Here is a 25,366-nt window from a genome sequence, read left to right as displayed (position 1 = left end):
ATCACACAAATACATCAATTTTTGTGCTAAGAAGAATAAAGATAACCAAAGTCAAACGAGAGATATTGAAGTCAGAGGGAGAAATATATTTTATGCCCTAGTTCTGCTCACACATGAAAAAGGTATGCAGTTTTATGAGGCTACTAAAAGGCTGAAATTTATCCTCTAAAGCAGATCTAATTTTTTTTGTGATTTGACCCGATTTCAAAAGGGTTTGACCATCATTAATTTTGTTGACTTTGACTTGTTGGAGGAGACTTGGAGGAGGGATGACTTGCGATCATTATGATTATCTTGGTCTTTGTTTTGGGTCTTGGATATCTCATTTTGATATAATTCCATAAGAGAAGGATTGTTAGGGTTTTCCCCCTTGTGGGATTTTGCTCTGGCTTGAAGCCTAATTTCTGGTGTTCTTTGTCACTTTGTGATCTTTATGATTTGAAGTTTTGTATAATTTCTTGATGAAGAAGGACATAATTAAAATAAGACAACTAACATTCACAAGTAATTATCAATTAAGAGGAATCAAGCTTTAATCAATCCAACACTTGGTTTCTCAACAGGAAGTTCTTTATGTTGCATGAGGTAGGAATCATAGGTACCTAATAGTTGTGTTGTTCTAAGAGAGGATCGACACTGAGACCCTTATATTGGTAATATTCTAGTTTGAGATTGAGTGATAACCTTTTCAAATCATACTTCACCTTAGTGGTATCATATCCAAGTCTAGGGATAGCCTATTGTAAAAAGAATGAGTGTAACAACATTATGGTTGGGTGGAGAATTGCTCTACCTTAGTCAGTTTCATGGAATTCAATCTTTAGAAAAAATAACTCTTACATTATGCTCATTAACTAAGTTATGTTTTATGCATGTTGTAGTATTTTACTATTTTAATGACAAATATTGCAAACTTGTTAGTTTTTTTATTTGGAAAATCAATGTTATATGTTCTCAACATATTCCTATAAAAACAAATAGAAATCTACTATACTACTCTTATAATTGAATTGTAATCACAATAGTTTAGGGTCTTGTGTTGTGTAAATCCATGCCTTGGTTGAAAAATAACATTGGTGAATTAGATGTCCATATTGTTGCATCCTATCATGAACATGTTGTGTGAATAAATATTATGGTTGTATAATACCATTAGTGATAAAAAAGGTACAATTGTGCCTTGTAAAGCATGAAAGCTCATATGGTCTAAGAACTACAAACACCTTTAGATCTATTTGTGAATTATTTTGATTTGTTGTATGCATTTGAGGCAAGTGCATATTGGGCTAACATAATACTTAGGACGGGTTTAACAAAATAGGTTATTGAGACTCCCCTATTATCTTCTCAAGGAGTGAGTTTGAGAAGGATTTCTTGAAAAGTGTTTAAATGGGACAAGGATATTGAAGTAATCCTTGGAAAAAGGGATAAAGCTTGAACATTTGTATAATTCCATAATGTTTCCACTAAGAATGAGTTAAACTAGTTACGTGTTTTCTCTAGGAAGAAATCCCCCAGTTGCTACTATGCACTCTTCTGCATTGTCAAATTCAATGTTAGACAATTGAAAGTTCTTTCACCGTTAGATCCTACTTCTTTAATTGTCAACTGAATCTCGATTTGTGAAACCATTCACCTTGTTGATCTTTATTATAACCCATGAACATATTGTAGGTACTTCGCGAACATTTCCCTCATTTTGTTCTCCTTAGCCACAGTGTCAAGGGCTCTGCACTGACCTTAGGTTTTTCTTATTTTTATTGTTGCTCTGGTCTATAGTTGATATTTTTTCTTTTGATTGAACTATAAAGATACATTTAATTATCAATATTTAACAACCTTCACTTGCCAATATATCCTCTGCAGTTCAGAGCTGACATCATGGATGACTGACGCCATTCATCCAGGAAATCAAATCAAAGGGATATTTTTATTCAGTTCAGGACAATGGACACTATCTCCAACCGTCATTGCATAGAAATACCACAAATCCTACTCCATTTGGAACCCTAGTTCTAGCATGTAGCTATCAATATCTATTGGCTTCACCAACCATGAGTTAGGTGGTTGTGATACTTTATTCTTGTTCGATATTTACTTGAGATTCACCTTTTTTAGGGGCATTTTCCTTACAACATAACTATCCCCAAATTCGCAGTTGGGGAGGTGTGGGACATCGATCACCAAAAGGTGGTGGATTGGGTGCACTCAATGGTTGATCGGGCCTCCTCCTTCGATTTCCCTACCAAGGGGATCCTGTAGGACACAATAAATTCCGAGGACCTTGTATATTTTTACTGTAGATTCAAATTGCTTATGTGATATGCTAAAACAAAAGACATGAATCTGCTCTACTCATTAGTGGAAACAAAAATTGATCGATGAAAATACTAAGAAAAAAAGGAAGGATTTCAATCGCACATAACACAATATTTTTCTAGGGAAAGAAACTTCTCAAAACCACGAGTATCTATATTGCATTAACCAGAAGATCTGAGAAGAAAATACAATTCTTGTTCAACCCAAACTATCTCTGCACAAGTATAATCTATCTCATTGCTCACAAACTAGCTCAAGGCAACACTTAGCCAAATTTGTTGCCTATCAAGCCCCTACTTCCTTGTGAAATCCCTAATGGAATTATCCCATACTTAATTGGGAAAATCCCTCATCACAACTGTGTAATCCATCATAGGCCTTCTACTAATTGCATGCACCATTTGTACAACTCGGAAAATTATAAAAATGAAAGTACACTGTCCATGAACTCTAAACTCAACTGGGTCTTCCTATGAACTAACATGCATGAGTTATTTATGAGTGAATTATCAGTTAACTGGTTGAGCACTAAAGTCTCTCCCCACTGCTAGACCTCCTACTAGTTCCTCCAACAATTGGAACTAGTTTAACTCACTTTAAATCTGTTAGACTGAATTAATTAACTACAACTCAAAATAACTCAACATGGACCCCTAAAATTTAGTAATCACTCTACATGAATCTATATGGACTTCCAGCTTGAATTTATTGAGCCAACTAATTCAACTTAACTACAAGTTTCTATGTGAATAGAATTTGGATTTAATTCTCAATTTAATTCAAGGACAAATTAAAGTAGGATTTTCTTGTTTCTATTTATAATTCTCCCTCTCAATAAGAAAGGGATTATCTGCTACCCCGATCTTGCCTCTGTGAAACTCAAATTTTCATATTGACAATTCCTTTGTCAAAATATCTATGTCCTTCTACTCTATAGGAATGTACTCCAGCAACATGATTCTCCTATGCACGCAATCTCGAAGATGGTGATACCGGAAGTCAATATGCTTGAACTGATCATAAAAAACTAGATTCTTATAGGTTTTGATACAACTTTGATTGTCACTGTAAATCATTGTTGGCTCCATATATTGAACAAACAAACCAACAAGAATCTTCCTCATCCAGATAACTACAAAAGTTGCTTGACTAGCATCCATGTCCTATGCTTCTATTGAACTAAGTGCAAATGATCTCTGCTTCCTGCTGTACCAAGGAACTATTGCTGACCTAATACTGAATATTCCCCTTGATGTGCTCTTCCTGTTAGATAGAATCCCTACCCAATCTGCATCTGGAAAGACTTGAAGCTTCACTCACTCTATCTGTCTTCACCAAAGACCAAACTGAGTGGTGCCTCTTAGGTATGTCAACACATGTTTGGTTGCCTTCCAATATAGTTTGGTAGCCTTAACCATAGCTTGACTAGTTTAGTTAACTGCATAACACATGGTTGGTCGTGTGTTCACCAAATACATAAGTGAACACACAAGTCATCTGTAAATAGTAGCCTCCACTACTTAAACTGAAGTAGCATCCTCCTTCCTCTAATTACTAGCTAGAGGAGTCTCCATGGGTTTATTGCTCTCCATCTGGAACTCCTTTAGTATCTCATTGGCACACTTTCCCTGAGAGACAAGCATTTCCTAATCTCCTTGTCATACTTCCATACCAAGAAAGTGATGCATGAGCTCCAATTCCTTCATTTCAAACTCTCTTGCAAGATCCTCTTTATAAGACTTGATCAACTTCTCATCACCTGTCAGAATCAAATCATCAACATATAAAACAATAATCAATAATTTACCTTCAACCACAATATGCTAAAGGTTCACATTTGCTTCACTTTTGCTGAAGCCCAACCCAGTGACATAGTTGTCAATCTTGGTGTACCAAGCATGGGGTGCTTATTTTTTCCATACAACACTCGCTTGAGTCTGCACACACGCGACTCTCTGTTGAAGGTATCAAATCCTTTTGGTTGCTCAATATACACCTCTTCCTCAATCATGTCATTGAGGAATGTTGTCTTTACATCCATCTAATGTATCTTCCATCCCATATGGGCTGATAGTGCTAGAATAGATTTGATTGATGAGTACCTTGCTACAAAAGAAAATTTATCATCGTAATCAATTCCCTGCACCTCAGAGAACCCTCTATCCACAAATATGGACTTGTGCTTCTCCACACTACTATCTGTTGCTTGATTTACCTTGTAAATCCATCTAGAACTCACCACTAACTTGTCTGTTAGTCTTGGGACCACTTCCTAATAATTGTTCATAATAATAGAGTCATACTTCTCAACCATGGCATCAACTCACACTGGGTGTTGCACTGATTCCTTGAATGAGGATGGCTCAATCTCTACACTCTCGCTCATCAGATCCATGTAGCTAGTGTACCTCTCTAGTGACCTCCTCTACCTGCAATGTGATGTGGGTGCTCCCAAATTCTCTCTAGCATCATGCAATAACCTTTCGTCCTCTCTAGTGCACTTTCTCCCATCTTTGGAAGTCTCTTCATGAGTGGATGTTTCCACTCCCTGCTCCTTTGCATGTGGTTGCTCCAAATCATCCTGAGGTTCCTCCTTTGGAGATAAAAGCTCTTCAAATGAATGTAGCTAAAGCTCTCTCTCGAGGGAACATCTCATGGACTTCTCTTCATCGAACTTCACATCTTTGTGAACCATTGTCATCATGTTGGTCAGCAAGTACACCCAATTGTTGTGAGGTGTATCAGTGTACCCAAAAAATATGCCCAACTCAGTTGTTGGCTCTAGCTTTTTCCATTCATATTTGGTAACATGGCAGTAGACTGATGAACCCAAGATCCTGAAGTGTGCCACATCTGGTTTCTTCCCTGAAAAATCCTCTTCTAGTGTACTCATCCTGAGGATTTGATGAGGGCTTATGTTCTACAAATAAACAACTGTGTTGCATGCTTCATCCCACAAGTATAATGGTAGGCCTTGATCATGCAACATCACCCGTGCCACTCCCACAATACTTTTTTTCTTCCTTTCATCCAACCCATTCTACTATGGGTTATGAGGTGTTATCAACTCCTGTCGAATGCCTTCTATTGCACATAGGTTCTTGAATTCATTCAACACATGCTCTCCATCATTATCGCTTCTGAGAGATTTAACTTTCCTGCCAGTGTCTTTCTCAACAAGTTCTTTAAATTCATAAAACTTAGCAAATGTCTAATATTTCTTTTGCATGAAGAAAATACAACGCTTATAAGAAAAATCATCAACAAATATTACATAATAACTATTATTGTCTATGGATGTTGTGGAGAACGGTCTACACACATCTGAGTGAACTCAATCAAGGATTGCTTGTGCTCAACTGTCTTTGTCATGAAAGGGAGATTTGATGTACCTCTCCAATGTACACCCTTTGAATGTGTCTCTCTACTCTAGTTTACCCTTGGGAAGTCATGTCGAAATTTGCTGCATGATCTTCAAGTCTTTGTGGTGCGAGTGACCAAATATTTTATGCCACAACTCACTAATGTATCGGCTGTGCACCTTCTCTTCTTTAGTTCTCAAAGTTGCGCATTCTTCTACCTCCAATTTTTAGAGGTTCTTCACTCAAACCCTTATCTGCTTCACCTGTCTTGTGACTATGTGACAAAGGAAATCCTTTCCCTTACTAAATATCACATCATAACCTCGATCCTCCAACATGGCAACAGAAACCAAGTTCTTCTTCAAACCGGAACATACATGACATCTCTCAAAGTGAGGGGAGAACCAAACTCCCTCTGAAAGGTAACAATACTGATGTCAGTTGCACTATACCTCCCATCATCACCCATCTTGATATGCATCTAGAGATCCTTCTCCTCCAAGTTACTGAAGAGCTCTTTGTTACTGATTATATGGAATGAAGCTCCACTGTCCATGTACCACACACAACCCATCACTGATGACAGCATGCAAGATATGAGGGTAAAATCTAGTTCGAATTGTGAAGCAAGAGCTTCACCTTCCACTCCTCCTGAGGACTTCTTACTAGCCTTCTTGTGTGGAAACTTTGTGGCCAAGTGTCCCAGCTCGTGAAAGTGAAAACACTTTATTTTCAACATGTCCTTCTTCTTTCTGCCCTGACTAGAATCTGATTTGGAATGGGATAACCTCCCCTTCCCTTTCTTTTGCTTTCCCATCTAAGGCATAGTTTTCCTCATCATTAGGAATTGATGAGGATCCATCTCTGGTGTTCCTCCGAATATCTACCTGTACCAAGTTAGACCACAATCGCTCCCACTCTAGTAGCTTCTCCCTCCCATTAACGAAGTCCTGGTAATTGTGACAACTCTTGGGAAGTCCTAGAAGTGCTAGGCTCACCATATCGTCTTCTGGAACACTAACCCCAACACTTTCAAGCTCATCCCGACATTGGGTGAACTTGGTCAAGTACTTCAAAATTGAGTCTCCCTTCTCCATCTTGATCTTTTTGAGTTTTTCCTTTAGTGCCAGCTTCCTCTGGTCATTGTTATTCTGAAATAGGTCTGTCAATGCCTTCCACATTGCAAATGGAGTTTCCTTACGATGGATATTCAAGATTATATGATCTTGAACTCCTTATAGCATAATCCTTCTCATCTTTGCCACACACTTTCTCCATTCATCTAGATATTTAGCATCAGATGTTGAAGGATTTGAGATATCATGATTTATGAATTTCTTTAGCCCGTTTTTTGCCAACACTACCTCCATCCTATTCTTCCAAACTATGTAATTCGAGTTTCCCTCCAGGGCATACTCAATTCTCAAACCGTAGAATGACATTCTACTGACTATGAAGTATGAAAATGCAAATTGATTACACTTCCACAACAAACTCATATTCTCCTCTTCTAAAATGAATTCAACTTTGATACCATGTAGTTTTTTACTGTAGATTCAAGCTACTTATGTGATATGCTAAAACAAAAGACATGAATCTACTCTACTCATCGGCAAAAACAACAATTGAACGATGAAAAAATTAACCATAGAAGGAAGAATTTGAATCGCACATAACACAAATTTTTTCTTGGGAAAGTAACTACTCAAAACCCTAACTATCTATATTGCATTAACCAGAATATCTGAGAAGAAAATACAATGCATGTTCAACCCAAACAATCTCTGCACAAGTACAATCTATCTCACTGCTTCACAAACCAGCGCAAGCCAACACTTGACCAAATCTGTTGCCTTCCAAGCCCTTACTTACTTGGGTAATCCCTAAGGGAATTAGCCATATTTAATTGGAAAAATCCCTCATCACAACTAGACAGTCCATCATAGGCCTTCCACTGATTGCATGCACCATCTATACAACTCGGAAAATTATACAATTGATAATACATTGTCCCTGAACTCTAATCTCAACTGGGTCTTCGTCTAAACTGACATGCATGAGTTATTTATGAGTGAATTACCAGTTAACTGGTTGAGCACTTAAGATTCTCCCCACTACTAGACCTCAGTTAGATTGAATTAATTAATTACAATAGAAAAGAACTCAACCTGGACCCCTAAAATTTAGGAATCACTCTACATGACTCTAGTTAGACTTCTAACTCGAATTTACTGAGCCAAATAAGTTAACTTAACTTAGTTAATTGCTACAAATTGCTATGAGAATATAATTTTGACTTAATTCCCAATTTAATTTAAGGACAAATTAAATTAGGATTTTCTTGTTATTATTTTTAACGGACCTCTTGCACCCAGAAGATTCCAACAAAAAAACCACTAGCATGATCTGGTTTTTGCCCCAAAAGGTCATCACCATCATTGAAAACAATGACATTGGCTCCACCCAAAACCTTTGTCCCTTTCCTTCTGATAAAGTGCTTCAGGGCTACACTTATATTCTCACCCATCCCGGTGTTCTCACCATTGTATGTATTTATATCACACGATCTTCCTTAATTATTCTCTTCTCGGCCTTATTAATAACACTGACTCATTAATATAATGCTCCACATTTAGTTTAGTTTAGTATTTGTTCCATTCATAAACAACAACTTGTTCTAATTGTCTTATGCAGTTTTATAATCATTTCGTGGACGCAAATATGAAGAAGGAAATTCAAAACCTCATCGCCCTACACAAGAGAAACAATGTAAATGCCAACAACAGTTGCAGAATTATAACTGCGGAGGCCAACTTGTACATGGCAGAAATTGACGACAACATCGTGGTTAAGCTTGGTTCCAGGTCCGATTTGGGAAATAATGTGCCTTCCACGAACTTTTGGGTTGTTGCTTCTAGAAACAATTACAGTGTGTGGGAAAAGAGAAAATGAAGCCATGCCACCGTCCATCCGCACTTAGGGATATGTTTATATTAATTGAATGCATGTGGCATTTTTTACCACATTCTTAATAACAAATGCCACCGTCCATCCGCACTTAGGGATATGTTTATATTAATTGAATGCATGTGGCATTTTTTACCACATTCTTACTAACAAATGCCACCGTCCATCCGCACTTAGGGATATGTTTATATTAATTGAATGCATGTGGCATTTTTTACCACATTCTTAATAACAAATTTTCCTTCTCAGTACCCTTTTGGGTTTCCAATTTTCTTTCCAGTTTTCTCTTGTTTTATGTTCCTATTCATGGTTTACATATTCAAATTAAAAATATATTTATGTTCGTACTCATCGTTTACGTATTCAAATTAAAAATCTATTTATGTTCGTACTCATGGTTTCCATGTCCAAATTTGGGAACTATCAACCGACTTCTCGCAAGTATCCTTCGATGGTTTAGATATGTTATTATCATGTCTATCAACACTTTTATACCTCAATAGACAAAGGAAAATTAATAATTAATTTTTCAAATGGAAAGGATTAATTTTTTGCTTATTAATAGTAAGAAAATAAACATAAAATTTTATGAAGAATTTTTTACACAAAACTTTAATAAATCAATTAATTTATTAATTCTCCTTATTTTATAATCCCAATTTATTTTGTGAACAATCACCCTAAACAGATATATGTTGGTTTTTATTTTATTTTGATCAAGACAAAATGTTAAGTATTTACTGAATCAAAATGTTAAACATTATAACATCTCTAACATATTGGGTTGAAGAGTGCTTCTCAGCTCAATAAGTTCATCAACATTACTAATAACTAGAAATATTTTTTTAAGCAATATTAATATTCATACCATATAAATAAAGGAGAAAACAAAAGGCTTTTCTAAAAATATTTCATATGGATGTGAAGTTTGAGGTTGCAGCGTCTCAGAATTACAAATGAAGATCCAACACAATTATAATTATTTTATTATAATTGAAATCATGTTATTCCAAATCTCCTAATTTTTTTAATAGATTTCTCTTGAAGTATTATGTTTCTTATGAGATCTGTTTACAGTATCGTAGTACCATTTTCGCTATAGCTCTACCCCCAAATTATCTATGGATTCTAAGACTATCAAGCTCAGGGATAATTAATTTCTATAAATAACATAGCTGAGGAATCCATCTACATGTTCTACATTGTACATGTCTTATTTTATATGTACACTCTTTATGTATCGCTTAAAACCTGCGAAACATAATCTTTCTACTTTTTCAGCTTCTTAGTACACTGCTAACTATGTACTAATATATTCATGTTAGTGACTTACTTGATATTCACTTTGAGGGGAATATGTCTATACAACAACGCGATTGGCAATATATTTGGAAATAATGATATCATCCTTCGCAGTAGAGGCAACCACTCTTTTTAGAAAAAAAAAATATTTATTCATTTAACCTTCATTTTATTTGAAGAGAAAGATACCCACCTATGTGAATTTCATCCGATGAAAGCAAATACTCTCTCAAAATGGAGGCTTATGTGATTCATGATTAAAGCAAAACTCTTCCGGATAAATCACATCATTGTTTTAGGATCAACGTGTTTTGAACCCCTACTGAGGTTCATCATTAGGAGAAAGTTAATTTCTTTACAAACCTTTAGTTGGTTGTAATTTATTTGTAGTTGTTTCTCTATGTAATTGGTTCGAATGGGCTGCTCTTCTATTATGTAGTTTTTTGGTTTTTTGGTTGAAATCTATGTAATACTTTTCCATAATTTATTTTTATCTATGTCAAATCAATTAATAATTTTATGTGATTTTCCATTATTTATGTTTAATATAAATACAAATTATTATGATTATATTAATAAATATGGTTAATATATTTGGATAGACATAAGTTTTTATTTAGTGTTGATTTATATGATGTCGGTTAATTTACATGGTAATTTCATAATTGTATTAGGTATAGTGAAAATGTAAACATGAATTTAGAAATGCAAAATAGTTAATATTTGAAATTCCATTAACATCTTTCATTTATGACTATAAAATAAAGATTTAAATTAAAATAAAATTAATCATCCAAAATTTAATAATAAGAGGGACTCTATCTATTTAAAATGAAAAGGACATTAGACCAATTATTACATTCTCGTTTCAATTATAATAACATTTTTTTTTGTATATTAGATGAGTTATTTTTGCGTCGTAAGGCATTCCCTCTTGGAAGAACTCCCCCAACTACCACTTTTCACTCCTCTGCACCATCAAATCCAATGTTAGACGATTGAAAGTTCTTCCACAATTAGATCCCACTGCTTTAACTGTCAACTGAATCTTGATTAAAATATCTGGTCAAAATCGAGTTGAAATTTTAATTTAGTTGTATCAATTACAATTCAGTTGCCTCTAACACCAATATGATGCATGTTCACTCAAGAGGAGATTCAAGGACTATGTTTGTACAAATTAGTCCCCTTGAAAATGACATGGGAGAAACTTTGTGCTTGCTCTACCTTGCCAGTAGAGTTCAAGGATTAGAACTTGGTCCCACTCGGAGACAGTGAGATGTTGGTGAAGTTTTCAAGTATAAGTTTTGTGTTTTGTTTACTTTAATTTGAAAAACCTTGTCATTCCACCACAACACCATTGGATAGAATAATCACCAGACGAATTATGACTCAAAATACAAAATGTTGTGCATATTGCAAAATTATCTCTCAAACCACATTAAACATTAATATCTTAGCTTCAAGATCTTTCAAAAGGATTGGTTCCTATAATGAGTTGCACAGCACAACAAACAATTTAAAAAAAATTGTTGACCGCAAAAGTTGAAAATTATCAATAACTTATTCTTCCATATTCATTTGGAAATGAGTTGGTCCATTAGGAATATATTCCATTTTCTTCAACTGCACTGAAACTGTTAGAATCATCTTTTACAATCAAAATAGGAACAACTTTCCTGATTTCTGGAATCAAGCATGCAAACCCATTGACCCAACCTAGACCTAGCTCAATAAGCATTACAAAAATTTACAATCCCTTTTATGTATGTTAATTCTTTCGATAAACTTGTTTACAGCCTACTAGTGCGTCAGAAATTCCAAAATTGTACTACTACCCTTCCCTTGCCCTTGTAGGTCACTCAAATTCAGAAACAACTGTAGCTCAATCAAATCATAAACAATTGTTAAATTAGATATTTTTTCCCATGATATTTATTGATGGACAAGCGTTAATAATGCTTACAACTCAACAGATCTGTTTTAGGAGCCAAACAAGGACCAAAACTAAATCTCTTTGTATCAAAAAGAAGAGAAATTTGCATGGCATTTGTCACTTTAGATTGTAAGTAGCCTCATTCATTTTGGATCCCTGTTTTAGTACAACTAACACATCCAAATCTTTCAACAATTGTGCCTTGACTGGTCTAGCCCCAACTCATGAGTGAGTTTCGTGAAGAGTCTATGTCATCCCTTGCAATGTACTTAATATCTACAGGGAAATTTTTGTCCATCACATAATAAATGTTGCCAACCCAAAGATAATATGATAATGTATGTGCATCTGTTACAGATATTATGATAAGCCTCAACTATGGTCTCTTTAGCAACCATCTATTAAGAAATGCTAAGAATAGGTTTGTGCTTAAGTTATGCTTGCGAGATTCAACTACAGTGATACAACTAACATAGCCCAACTCTGAGCTTGATGAACATAGTATAGGGAGTACAAGGTCAGTCATAAAGATAATATAAGCTATCAAGAAACTACACGAACATAGTACTTTTCTAGAACATGTCTCTCCAATTAATATTATTATCTCAAAGAGGGAGCTTAGCTCGCTTCACTTTTGTTATTGTAAATCACCTTAGAGAATCAAGAAACTTATTATCAAAGCATATGCAATGCATAAATAAGGGTGTTCTGACATGAATCTCAAGTCCCAAATCAGATTCTTCATACATCGATCAATTTCAGCTTCCCCTCTTCTTATTCTAGTTTGCACCTTAAAGCTCCTCCTCCTTGCACAAATTTAAACTATGAGGCACTAAGTACTTGTTGCATATAGGAGCATTTAGGTTTGATAAGAAAAGTGTGATACTCTATTGTAATTTTCTCTACAAATGTGATGGCAAGTGTTCCATGAATGTTGGAAATTTCATGGTTAATCTAGTGTAAGCTAAATGAAAATTTACGGACTTATATACAAGATAAAGAAAGTTATGCCCAATAGCCATCACCATAGATCAAGACATGTTCGCCAATTCCATAGTTGCTACCAAATCTCTCTCAAGATTGGAGTTGTTTTCTCAATAGACTTGTCTTTATTTCTATTGAAGTGATGAAAGCCACCGTTATTGCATATAGGATCATTTAGATCTAAAAATAAAAGTGTGATACTCTGTTATAATTTGCTCTACAAATGTGATGGTAAGTGTACCTTGAATGTTGGGAATTTCATCGTTAACGTAGTATAAGCTAAATGAAAATTTTCTTTCTTCTATACAAAGCTATGCCCACTAGCCTACACAACAGAGCAAGACATATTCACCAATTCCACAACTACTACCAAATCTCTCTCAGTGTTGGAGTTCTTTTCTCAATAACATTGTTTTCACTACTCTCAAGAGAAGAAATCTTCATTCATCAATGCCACGGAATCTATCAATTCAGTCTGAACTCTCATCACCTAGTGATGGAAACAAGGAGATAGAAAGATATAAATCAAGAAAATTATATGCTTCCTTTCTAGGAAAGGAGACGTTGATGATAAATTATACAAAAATGAGCTCTAATTTCGCAGGTAGCAAATCACGATCTATTTCTTTATTTACGAGGCATTCATGTTGGCATAATCAGACAAGGTATTTAACTTCAACATAGGCCTCATGATTTGTAAGGCTCAAGGAAGCAGTATTGCATTAAGATTTCATTGTAGCATGGTCCTTGCCTTTTGTTGATATTTTTTTGTCTTTCAATAGTTGTCAAAGAAGCATTAATTAGTGCTATATGTTATTTCCTTACAATGTTTCCTTTGCAACATCTAGTGCAATTGCTACTTACATAAAACCTCAAAAATTGAATGGTAAAGTACGAGAAAATAACTAATTTCCGATATACTTGAAGCTTGAAAAAAAGCTTGAAAATTTTGTATGCATCACATGAAAATAATTATTTTGATATTTAGTGTATATAACATGTAAATAATTTCTATGTGACACATCATTTATTTCCTAGGAATGAAGATTTTGAGACTTAGAAACATCATAAAAATTAGGAATTTTTTGTGTATGGCATGAATTCTTTCATACGATACGATATATTGCATCAAAATAATTTTGGTGTGTTACATCGCAATGGAAGAAAATTTCTAGTGATGTGAAATGCTTATTGTAAAAGAGAGGGTTCTTTTTTTTTCAACAAAACACTCAAGAGTCTGAAATTTTTATGAAACTTAAATTTTTTGCATCTTAAAAAATTTGTCCATCTAGACCGTTTTACATTGATTTATTTTAGAGGGTTCTTTTTTTTTTTCAACAAAACACTCAAGAGTCTGAAATTTTTATGAAACTTAAATTTTTTGCATCTTAAGAAATTTGTCCATCTAGACCTTTTTACATTGATTTTTTAAATAAAATACACGGTATGAAAATAAACATTGTTTTCGGACCAAACAAGAAATGTACACCTACATGCCATTTCCACTCAATATTTGTATGTTTCACATTGAATACTTATCATTTCCATGAGAAATATTGAAATGGATGATTTTGCATTGCTTCTCACTAAAACATAAATCCTTTGTGATACACTGCAAAATTGAAAAGTTTTAACAAACATGAGAATGTTTGTAATGTAAAAAATTGGATGAAGTGTGACATATGACATATCACATAGGAAATGAAATCAAGTGCAATTCCATGTATGTTGCAATGAAAAGAAAATTATTGACACATATGACTTTGCCATATCAGTTGATACATGTCATGCCACATCAACCAGAGATTCTATATAAACATATTGATGCAATTACATAAGAATTTCAAAATATCATAACTTATTCTAATTTCAGAATTGAGAAAGAAAATATAATTGTTAAAATTTTAAAAAAAAATGTAATTAATTTATAAACTCAAAATTATATTTAGATAAAACGATTAAAATCTTATAAATTTATTTTCCAAACAATAAATCATTTAAAGTGATGTGATTTTAGTTAAATAATCTTAATTTTAATTTAAAAACATTGAAAAGAAAACATACATAAATACCACTCCACATAGCAAAACCACATATCCATAAACGGATTTTCAAGATATTCAAAGGGAGTAGTTTACTGGAGGAATTGTCAGTATGGGTAAAAGTAGTTAGAATATGGGTTGTAAATGCAGTGTTTGAAACATGTTTTTGATGGTGAAAATGAATTCAACGGCATCAAAAACTTCTAAAGCACCTAAAATTATGAAGTTTAACAACTTTTACTTAAATTTACAAAAATCCCTGCCAATTTTTTTTCAAAATATAACCGAAATTTCCATAACTTTCAAGACAAAAAACTATAATAGACCACTGCCATTCAAATTCCACAGAAAACAAATAAAAAACATGAATAGATGATATATTGTTGAATAGTTCTGCAATATTCAGCTTTATTGGAACAATATATATTGCAGAGAATATAATAAATACAACAAACACCATTATTCCCTGCCACACTGTCGAACATGTTTCCAGTGTTCAAAATTGCTGCCCCGGAGTTGCAGAAAAATGCAACCAATTGCACTGTTTCATACAACTCTGTCACCTTGTTGTTTCTTGATAATATATTAATAGATCTGTTGAGATCCGTGACCTGGTAAAGTACCTCGCTTCTTTCGATAATTTTCTTCCGTATCTTAGAGAAATGACATTTAAGAAGCAGTAACACAGTATCTAAGTATTTATCCCATAAAATTCGCATTGATTTGAGGCTTTTCGTGGGAATACGATAAAATTTTAGATAAATTAAATTTTTGTTTAAATTTGGTACGACTTTTGTCTAAGGCTATAATTTTTTTTGGAAATTTTAATTATGAATGTTTTTAAAAGAATTTTAACTCATGCACCGAATATGATCCTAAAATATGAAGAAGGTAAGTGGATTAGAAGTAAAAAAACAAAGTGAATTAGGATTAAATAGTTTTATTTAGATAGTGGGAAAATTTATAATAATTTATTTGTCAAATCAATATTTGGAAAATCATGGACTTGGACTTGGGTCTTTAACCTATTTCTTTAGGTTCAAAGAAGATGAGCACTTTTCCAAATTAAATTTTTTTTGTTGAAAAATAATAAAAATATAGATTTTTTTTTTATTTTTTTTATTTTCCATACTATTTATGTATTGCTAGTTTAGTTATGTAAGTTACATGGTGGTGTACTTTGACATGTTTAGGACAGTGCAAATAAGAATGACATTTGTGGCAACATGGTTGGCAAGAATTCAAATCTTGGCTGGAAATGGCCTAAGTGGCTAAAAAAACCTTTTAATAATGCAAATGCTCACAAATTCCATTTATAAAATGCAAGTGACCTGACAAATTTAATTGGAGTCCCCTAAGGTAGCTCAACTAACGATGATAGTGTAAATGAAGTATTATGTACAAAGAGGTTCAATATTCAAATCCCCTTGATTCACATCTGTGTGTGGATGTGCATGTGGAAGGGGCATATGTACACGCCTAGAGTACACGGCTAGAGTTTATAGTAGTAGCAATTGGAATCAACCTTGAGTCACGTAAATCTAATTAATTTTCATTAAATCTTTAGAATACACTAAATATTTGAAATATAAAAATATAAAATTTGAAACCATCTTTTTGATATAGGACATGCCTATCAACTTAGATATCCTATATAAAAAAGTACACTTATGACTAGTTTTCTTGGGGAATTTTAATTATGATTATTTTTTTAAAGAATTTTAACGCATGCACTAAAGATCACCATAAATATGAACAAGGTGAGTGGATTAAAACTAAAAATAAATGAACTAGGATTAAATGATTTTACTTAAATAGTGGGAAAATATATCATAATTCAGTTGTCAAACCAACACAAAACTAAAAATAAATGAATTAGGATTAAATGATTTTACTTCAATAGTGGGAAAATATATCATAATTCAGTTGTCAAACCAACACACTATATGCTAATGTAGGTTGACTCATCATTGTTAAACCACGCCACCTAGACTTGGGTCGTTAACCTATTTCCTTATGTATGAGAAAGACAAGTTCTTAACCAAGCAGAAGCAAGATTAAACATTATTTTGTTGAAAATTAATAAAAATATCGAATTTGTTTATTTTTATTTTCCATACTGTTTGTGTATTACTAGTTTAGTGATATAAGTTAAATGTTGGTGTACGTTGATATGTTTAGGACACTGCAAATAAAAAAGACAATTGTGGCAACACGGTTGGCAAGAATTCAAATCTTGGTTGGAAGTTACCTGAGTGGCTAAAAAAATCTTTTAATAATGCAAATGCTCACAAATTCCATTTATAAAATGCAAGTAACTTAATTAAATTTAATCTCAGCCCCTAAGGCTAGCTCAATTGACGATGACTGTGTAAATTAAGTATTATATGCGAGGAGGTCCAATGTTCAAATCCCCCTATTAACATGGGTCTGTAGAAGGGGCATATGTACACACCTAGAGTTTATAGTAGTAATGGTTGGAATCAGCCCCATATCACGCGAGTACGACACTCGCCCAATTGTCAATTCCTCTAGTAAAAAGAAGACTTAATAAATTTAACTTTTTTCATTAAATCTTGAGAATACACTTAATATTTGTAATAAAAAAATCTAAAATTTGGCACCCCCTTTTTGATATAGACATGGCTATCAACTTAGCTTTCCTATAAGAATAAGTACATTTATGGCTAATTGGGTGTGCCAGGAAAGAAACTAGTCCTCCACGAACTTTGTAAATACCTTCTCAAGTGTTATGCAACCAACCCACAAAAAAAATAAAAGGTAGATCAACGCCTTCAAAATCAGCCTCTTTGAGGAGGCAACCTCCTTTACATTACACAAATGAACAATTCTTGGATGATACAAATGAAAAAACCTCCTTTCTATATATAGGAGTCTAAGGGGTCACAATATAATCAAAGCCGACATAACAATAATAATATTAGGGCACAACAATAACAATAGTGGGCTTCTATGGGGCATAATAATAATAATATGGGGACAATAGGGGCACAACAATAACACTAAGGGCTACAATGACATTAGTAATGGGGGAATCACTTGTATTATAGGGCCCTAACATGCCCCTCTCCTTCAAAAAAGTGTTGTACTCAATGCTTGAGCAGTTTTGGATGCTTATGTATAAAATTCTCACCCTCCCAAGAGGAACCTTCAGCAGGTAAGTTCTTCCACTTGATGAGATACTTCGAAATTGATCGATTTCATAGCTATCGAGTTCTTGTTTCTATGACTACTTCAGGTTCCAGTATCATTTTTCCTTCCTCGTCAAGTTTTGGCAATATTGTTTGAACTGGGAGTTTGTCACCTATAACCTTCTTTAAGCATGAAACATGGAAAATTGGGTGCACTCGGGAAGTTGTAGGAAGCTCCAATTTGTATGTCATAGTACCAATCTTTTGCAACACCTTGTATGGAGCATAATAATTTGGTGATAATTTATTATCATTTTTATCTTGCTCGAGGGACATTTGTTTATATGGTTGTAGTCGTAGGAATACCCAGTCACCTACATCAAAATTTCTTTCGCTACAATGTTGATCTGCCTGTTGTTTCATTCTATTTTGCACTAAAGTGAGGCTATCCTGTAAGAGTTGGAGAACTTGCTACTGATGCTCGATGTGATCTTCCACTGCTTGAACCTTAGAATTTTCTCTTAAATATGATGTGATGGATGGTGGATGATATCCATAAAGTGCCATAAATGGGGTCATTTTTGCTATAGTATGGAAGGAAGTGTTATACCACCATTCAGCCAGAGGCAACCATTTAACTGATTATGTATGTTTATCAGATACAAAGCAACGAAGATATCCTTCCAAAAATTTGTTTACTATCTCAGTTTTCCCATCAGATTGAGGATGATAAGATGAGCTATGAGCTAACTGAGTACCAAGACATGAAAATAATTTTGTCCAAAAAATTTCCCGTGAAAATGGGATCTCTGTCACTTATAGTCATCTTTGGGTTTCCATGTAGTTTTTGAATTGTTCCCATAAATGCAATAGAAACTATACTGGCTCTAAATGGATGTGATAGTGCACAAAAGTGTGCATACTTGGTAAGTATGTCAACTACCACCATGATGACACTCTTTCCTTCGGACTTGGGTAAGCCTGTGATAAAATCCATTGAAACCTCCTCCCAACATTGGCTTGGAATGGATAAAGGTTGTAATAGACCTAGGATCTTAATTGTTTCAACTTTATTTTGTTGCCAAACCTAACATTCTGCCACAAAATTTTGAATATTCAACTTAAGACCATCCCAACAAAATTCCTTCTTAACCCTGTGGTAAGTTTTTAAAAATCCTGAGTGACCTCCTAAGGGAGAGGTGTGCAATTCCATAAGAATATTTTGTTTGAGTTGGGAATTCTTAATGATGATGATGATGTTTAACGTCCACTGAGACCAAATTGGTCTATCGGACCTATAATTTTCTTTCTTAGTTTCTAATTGTCTGTCTCCTCGTCTTTCTTAGCGAGATTGGTGTTGTAGCTTTCTTTTTTTTCTCTACGGTCTTCCAACTTTCTTTATCTTGCATCTCCTTAATCTCTTCTAATTCTTGGGACATTGGTGTCTTAGCTTCGCAATCTATTGTGTTCGTCCTTTTGAAGATAGTTGGAGAAGAAGTTTGGTCTAGGAGATCTGCTTTGTTGTTAAAGGTATAAGAGATCTTTGTACCATAACAAATCTTTTTTCTAGCTAAATGTATCAGATGTACTGGGTTCTTGTTGTAACTTTTGAATGAGTGCCCACACTTCTTCATCATTCTTCCATTCATCCCTTGCTTCATTTATCCAATCTCGTTGGATAATAGAAATGGAGCAAAGCAATGCTTCCACATCCTCATCCTTTCTTGAGAGTGCATCTGTCGCAACATTTTGCTTCCCTTTTTTGTAGATGATTTCAAAGTCATAACCCAACATCTTTGTGACCCATTTTTGATGCTCTTCTAAAGATAATATTTGTTTTGAAAAGTATTTAAGACTATCATGATCGGTTTTTACCTTGAAGTGTCTTCCCATTAGGTAGGGTCGCCATTTCTTAAGTGCATGTAGTATTGCCAACATTTCCTTCTCATAAATAGCTTTGTGTAAATACCTTCCTTTGATTGGACGACTTTCGAAAGCAATGGGTCTTTCTTCTTGCATTAAAACAACACCAATTCCATTTCATGAGTCATCACGTTCCACAATAAAGGTTTTTGTGAAGTCTGGTGTAGCTAAGATTGGTGCTTGGAACATTGCTTCTTTAATATGTTCAAAGGCCTTCTTTGCTTCTAGAGTCCATTGAAATGCATCTTTCTTCATTAATGTTGTTAGAGGTGCTACTATTTGCCCATAATTCTTAAAAAACTTGCGATAATACCCTATCAACCCAAGAAATCCTTGGAGATTCTTTATGGATGTGGGGATTTTCCATTCCTTAATGGCTTTAATTTTGCTAGTGTCTACCTTCACACCTTCATGAGAAACAATATGACCTAGATATTCCACCTCTTGTACTACAAAAAAACATTTGGAGCTTTTTGCATATAATTGTTTCTTCTCAAATAGTTTGAGCAACCTGTCAACATGTTAAACATGATCCTTCCAAGACTTACTATAGATTAGTATATCATCAAAAAATACTAACACAATTTTTCTAAGGGAGGGTTTGAAAATGGAATTCATCAAAACTTGAAACGTAGAAGGTGCATTGGTAAGGCCAAAAGGCATGATCAAAAATTCATAATGACCCTCACGAGTTCTAAATGTTTTTTTTGGAATGTCTTCAGTCTTCATTCTAATTTGGTGATATCTTGAACAAAGATCCAACTTGGTAAAGCAAATTGATCCATGCAATTCATCCAATAATTCATCAATAATAGGAATGAGAAATTTATCTTTAATAGTGAGATTTTTGAACTCCCTATAATCTAGACACATGCACCATGACCCATCCTTCTTGTGCACCAATACTACTAGAGCAGAGAAATAACTTTGACTAGGTTGAATTATACCAGCCTCTAGCATTTCTTCAACCATACATTCAATTTCACTCTTTTGGGGATAGGGATATCTATAAGGCCTGATGTTTGGAGGAACACTTCCTAGAATCAAATGAATAGCATGATCATGATCACGAATAGGTGGGAGGCCTTTGGGAGTCTCAAATACCTTGGAATGTTTGTCCAAGGCTTTTTGGAGATATGGAGAAATAGATGATTTCGATGTGGGAACCTCTAGCGAACATAATTGTGCAATTATGCATCATTCTTCTTTCTTTAGAAGCTATGTCATTCCGTTAGAGTTGGTTATCTTTCTTGGTTTCCCTATGATACCCCTTAATTCAACTTCCTTTCCTTCCGAAGAAAATTTCATGAAAAGTTCTTGAAAATTAAAAGCTATTGTACCCAAGGATTGTAGCCATTGGATCCATAGTACAACATCAACACCACCCATTGGAATGGAAAGCATTGGGCTATTCAATACACATTCTCCCATGGATAACTTGATATTATGACACTTTCCAGAGCAATTTATGGTTCCTCCACTTGCGACCATCACTTGACACTTTGGTGCTGGATATAGGAAGCAATTCAATTCCTTTGCTACCTTACAATGAATAAAATTATGTGTACTTCCCGAATCAATCAACACTATTACCTTTTTCTTCTTGATATGTCCTTCTATCTTGATAGTTTGAGGAGTGGTAAGTTTGGCCAATGCATTACAAGATATGGTCAAATTCATTTCTTCTTTCTCTAGGGTTTGTTCTTGGTTTATATCCTCTTCTTTTGATGTTTCTTGTTCCTTTTCTCCCTCCTCTTCAAAATATATGTAAAATAATTTCTTCTCAGCACACTTATGACCTTTAATGTATTTGTTATCTCAACTGTAACAAATCCCTTTTGCTCTTTTTTCTTCCAATTATTGTGGTGTCAACCTTTTAGGTTGTGGAAGGCTAAGGGAAACAACACTTCCATATTTATAGTTGTGAGTGGTAGGCTTCCTTGTGGCCATAATTTTTCTTTCCATTTTAATTGCCAACTTGAATGCCTTCTCCAATGAATTGGGTTCCCAAAGGTGAACCTCATGTTGGATGTTATCCTTTAAAGTCCATATGAACACATCAATCCTATGCTCCTCTGGAATGTATTTTACCTTTATATTCAATTTTTGGAAGTCCTCAATGTGATCCATCATTGAACCCTTTTGTTTAAGATTTATCAATTGGCTAAAAAAGGTGTTGCTTTTTGTATCGTCATAATGTGCTATCATTTCTTCCATAAAAATTGCCCAAGTGACAATTTGTTTACGAGAGCAAAGTCATCGATACCATACAAACTAATTTGGTTCCAAATATAAAGTTTCAATGTGTACCTTTTGTGTGTTTTTCACATTATGGAAATCGAAATATTGCTCCATCTGTAGTATCCATGTTACAGGATCCTTTCCATCAAACTTCCTCATATCGATCTTTGGAACATGATGGGTCTTCAGTCCACCGTTAGAGTCTATAAAATCATCATTAACCTTTCATTTGTTCTCCTCATTGTTATCAGGAAATCTAGTGTCTATTCAGAGTTTCTAGTCCCACTAAGATGGGTAGCTATCTTAGAAACAAACAGATTAAAGTCACTTATTTTCCTTTACGAGAGAGAGATGAGAAAGAAGCAGAGAGTACCAACCTTAGTCTTCCACTTGGCTCCTTGCTTGTTTCCTTTCTCCTTTGACAGAATCTCGCCATTGCTTCCTTACTTGTCCCGCTTCAAAGAGCACCTGTAGATTCACAGCAGCATAATACCATCAAATCATAGAGATCTATCATTGTAAAAAATATAGGATCAGATATATATTGACCATACAAATGCATATATCAAAACAATATTTAGAGATACACAAGAATATGGAGGAAAACTCAAATAACTTTATTAGTAAAAGTAGTAGAAGAGAGGATTACAACCACTTGGTCTGACCCAGCGCCATCCTCCCAGCTTGAAAGCCCTCTTCACCTCATACAAAGCAAGATCACCCAACAATGTCTTCAAAGAGAAACCAACAACACTTCTTTGCAAATTACCAAATTCCAACCTCTAGATCTCTGGGATGAGGGATCCATTTATAGATATTTGCAGGGGGGTGAGTCAGCTTCTGGGATTTTGATTAGTGTCATCTCTCTGATAGTTCTTGGTTCCACTTGGAGATTTCATGATCTCTTACTCATCCTTGGGCGAACTTAGGAAGGCAAGTGTGAAATGAGCAGCTTCTAGAAGATTCTAAGGGTCTCCACCTAGCAAACTACTTGTGCCATTTGTCTGCTCTCACTCATCGCACCCTACAGAAGGGCTTTCCAGTATGCATCACACTTTTTGCATGTGGTAGGTGAGATGCATCACACCCTTTGCACTGGGCAGTTTGTATGGTCCTGCTTTGACCAGTTTTGGGTGGTTTTTTGTGGAAAACTTCCGGGAGATGATGTAATCAGCTGACCTTGCTCCTTTAGGGTATGAAACAACACTTTTAGGGACTTAGAAGCCCTTGGTTTATGGAAATATGTGATTGGGGTTGCAGTGCCCAAATATGTCTATAATAGTTTCCCGCTAAAGCAAGAGGTCGTAAATCTTTTGATGTCGGGTGAAATGCTTTATAATGAGGATTGGAGGTTTTTCGCATTGGAAGGTGACCTGTAATAAGATACAATACAATACATTATCTTCATAATATTTTCATGATCTAGCTGAGGCGGGCATTCCCATGCTCAGCTTGATAAATTCATTTTCATGTACATAGGACAGACAACTGTCTGTGTGCAGACTGATGATTCTAGTAGAGCCATCATCCCTTAGTTTGGATGATTATCTGTGCAGCAATGATGTACATTTGATGTCTTTATTTTCATGATTATATTGCAGCCCGAATGGATGAAACTAGATCTGGGGTCTTCAAAACTCGTTCGATCTTCGCCCGAAGGTACAAGTCGATCCATGTGAAAAAGATGTTCTGATGTCGAACATGGAAGGAAATTGCCTAATTACCAGCCAGTGATGTAAGCTGTTAACAGGCGCGAGAGGAATCACCGATAATGATGATGACCCTCAAGGTACTATAGTACAATTCACGTGGTGCGAATACATGAGTCGATATTGAACACCACGCAAGATCTTTCGGTTGAAGGCCATTAATGTAAACCTGTCATCGGAAGTGAGAAACTTTCCATTGAGGCATGCAAGCTTCAAAGTACTAGAAGGGTTGTCCCTAGGTCGGGTTCTTGGATAATGAATTGATGTCGACAAGAAGTGACCCGTCATAGGAGGGCATTAATGGATCCCACATCTACGACACGGAACGGAGAAAATGATTTTGTAGAGGTGAAAACGATCTGATGATACAAGGTTCAAGGTGGCAGTCATGAAAGAATGAAGCGTGAAGGTATTGTAGCGATGAGACACAAGCTGGGTAGGTGAATTCTTTGAGCGACTTCTCTTGAACATATCGGCAACACTGAAATGGATTGGTAGCGTTAACCCCAAAAGTGGATGGTACAGTGGACCAATGGTGATATGATCGGTGAATGGAATAACCCAACCTGACTCAATCATGGTGATGGAGTGAAAGTGTCATGTTCAAGAGCGACCTGCTACCAATAAAGTTTCCTCAAGTTTTCTTCCCAATTTTCCCTAGTCATGTCTGACTAGTACCTCTTTATTTTTGTCAAGCTTGAGGAGGATAACATATGCTTGTTCTATAATTTTCCCTTTGGGCAAACCTGTCACTATGTTTCAACGAGCCTAGCGACAGTGAAACTCGCTCTTGTCTGAATGGACAAGTTTGTCACTATTGTTTTAACAAGTTTAACGATAAGGATAACTCGGTCCTTTTCAATTTTAGAGAGTCTGAAAAGAGACGGAAAGAAAACTCCAATATTCCTTTTTTGTAATATAATCCCTTAAGTCCGAAAAAGTATAAAACAATGTGAAAGGGATGACTTTTTGATAGTTTTAACGAGCCGAACAAGACAAACGCTCAATCTTTTTGTGTAATAATCCCTCAGGTCCAAAAAGATTAAAATCTAGAGGAGGGATAGCACTTCCAATCACTTTAACGAGCTGGAGAGGCCAATTGCTCGACAATCTTTTCATATTTTACGAGTCAGATGAAAAGAGCTTAAAGGAGACTCGTTTTTTGAGGAATGAGTGATGTTTTCAGATAGCAGCTAGTTCCAGGTAAGGTTTGGAACTTTCCAATCACGGTAGTGTAAAGAAGGTGGCTAATAGGATCACTCGTCGCAGTTGTTCCTCAAAAGGGGTAAACAATCAAATGGAGGCGAATGATCGGCTAAAACAGAGTGGAGGTGATGGTAAGAACACGACCGAGGCTCAAAAGCTGATGATAATCATTCACAATGGTTATTTACCAGAGGTGGGTTCATTTTTTAATGAGCTTGAACTT

Source organism: Pinus tabuliformis, chromosome 5_1, assembly GCF_031772625.1.
Source record: "Pinus tabuliformis cultivar Carrire ecotype Pingquan chromosome 5_1, CPIR1, whole genome shotgun sequence".
In the NCBI taxonomy this organism is placed as follows: Eukaryota; Viridiplantae; Streptophyta; class Pinopsida; order Pinales; family Pinaceae; genus Pinus; species Pinus tabuliformis.
Note: the sequence above shows the minus strand (reverse complement) of the source record.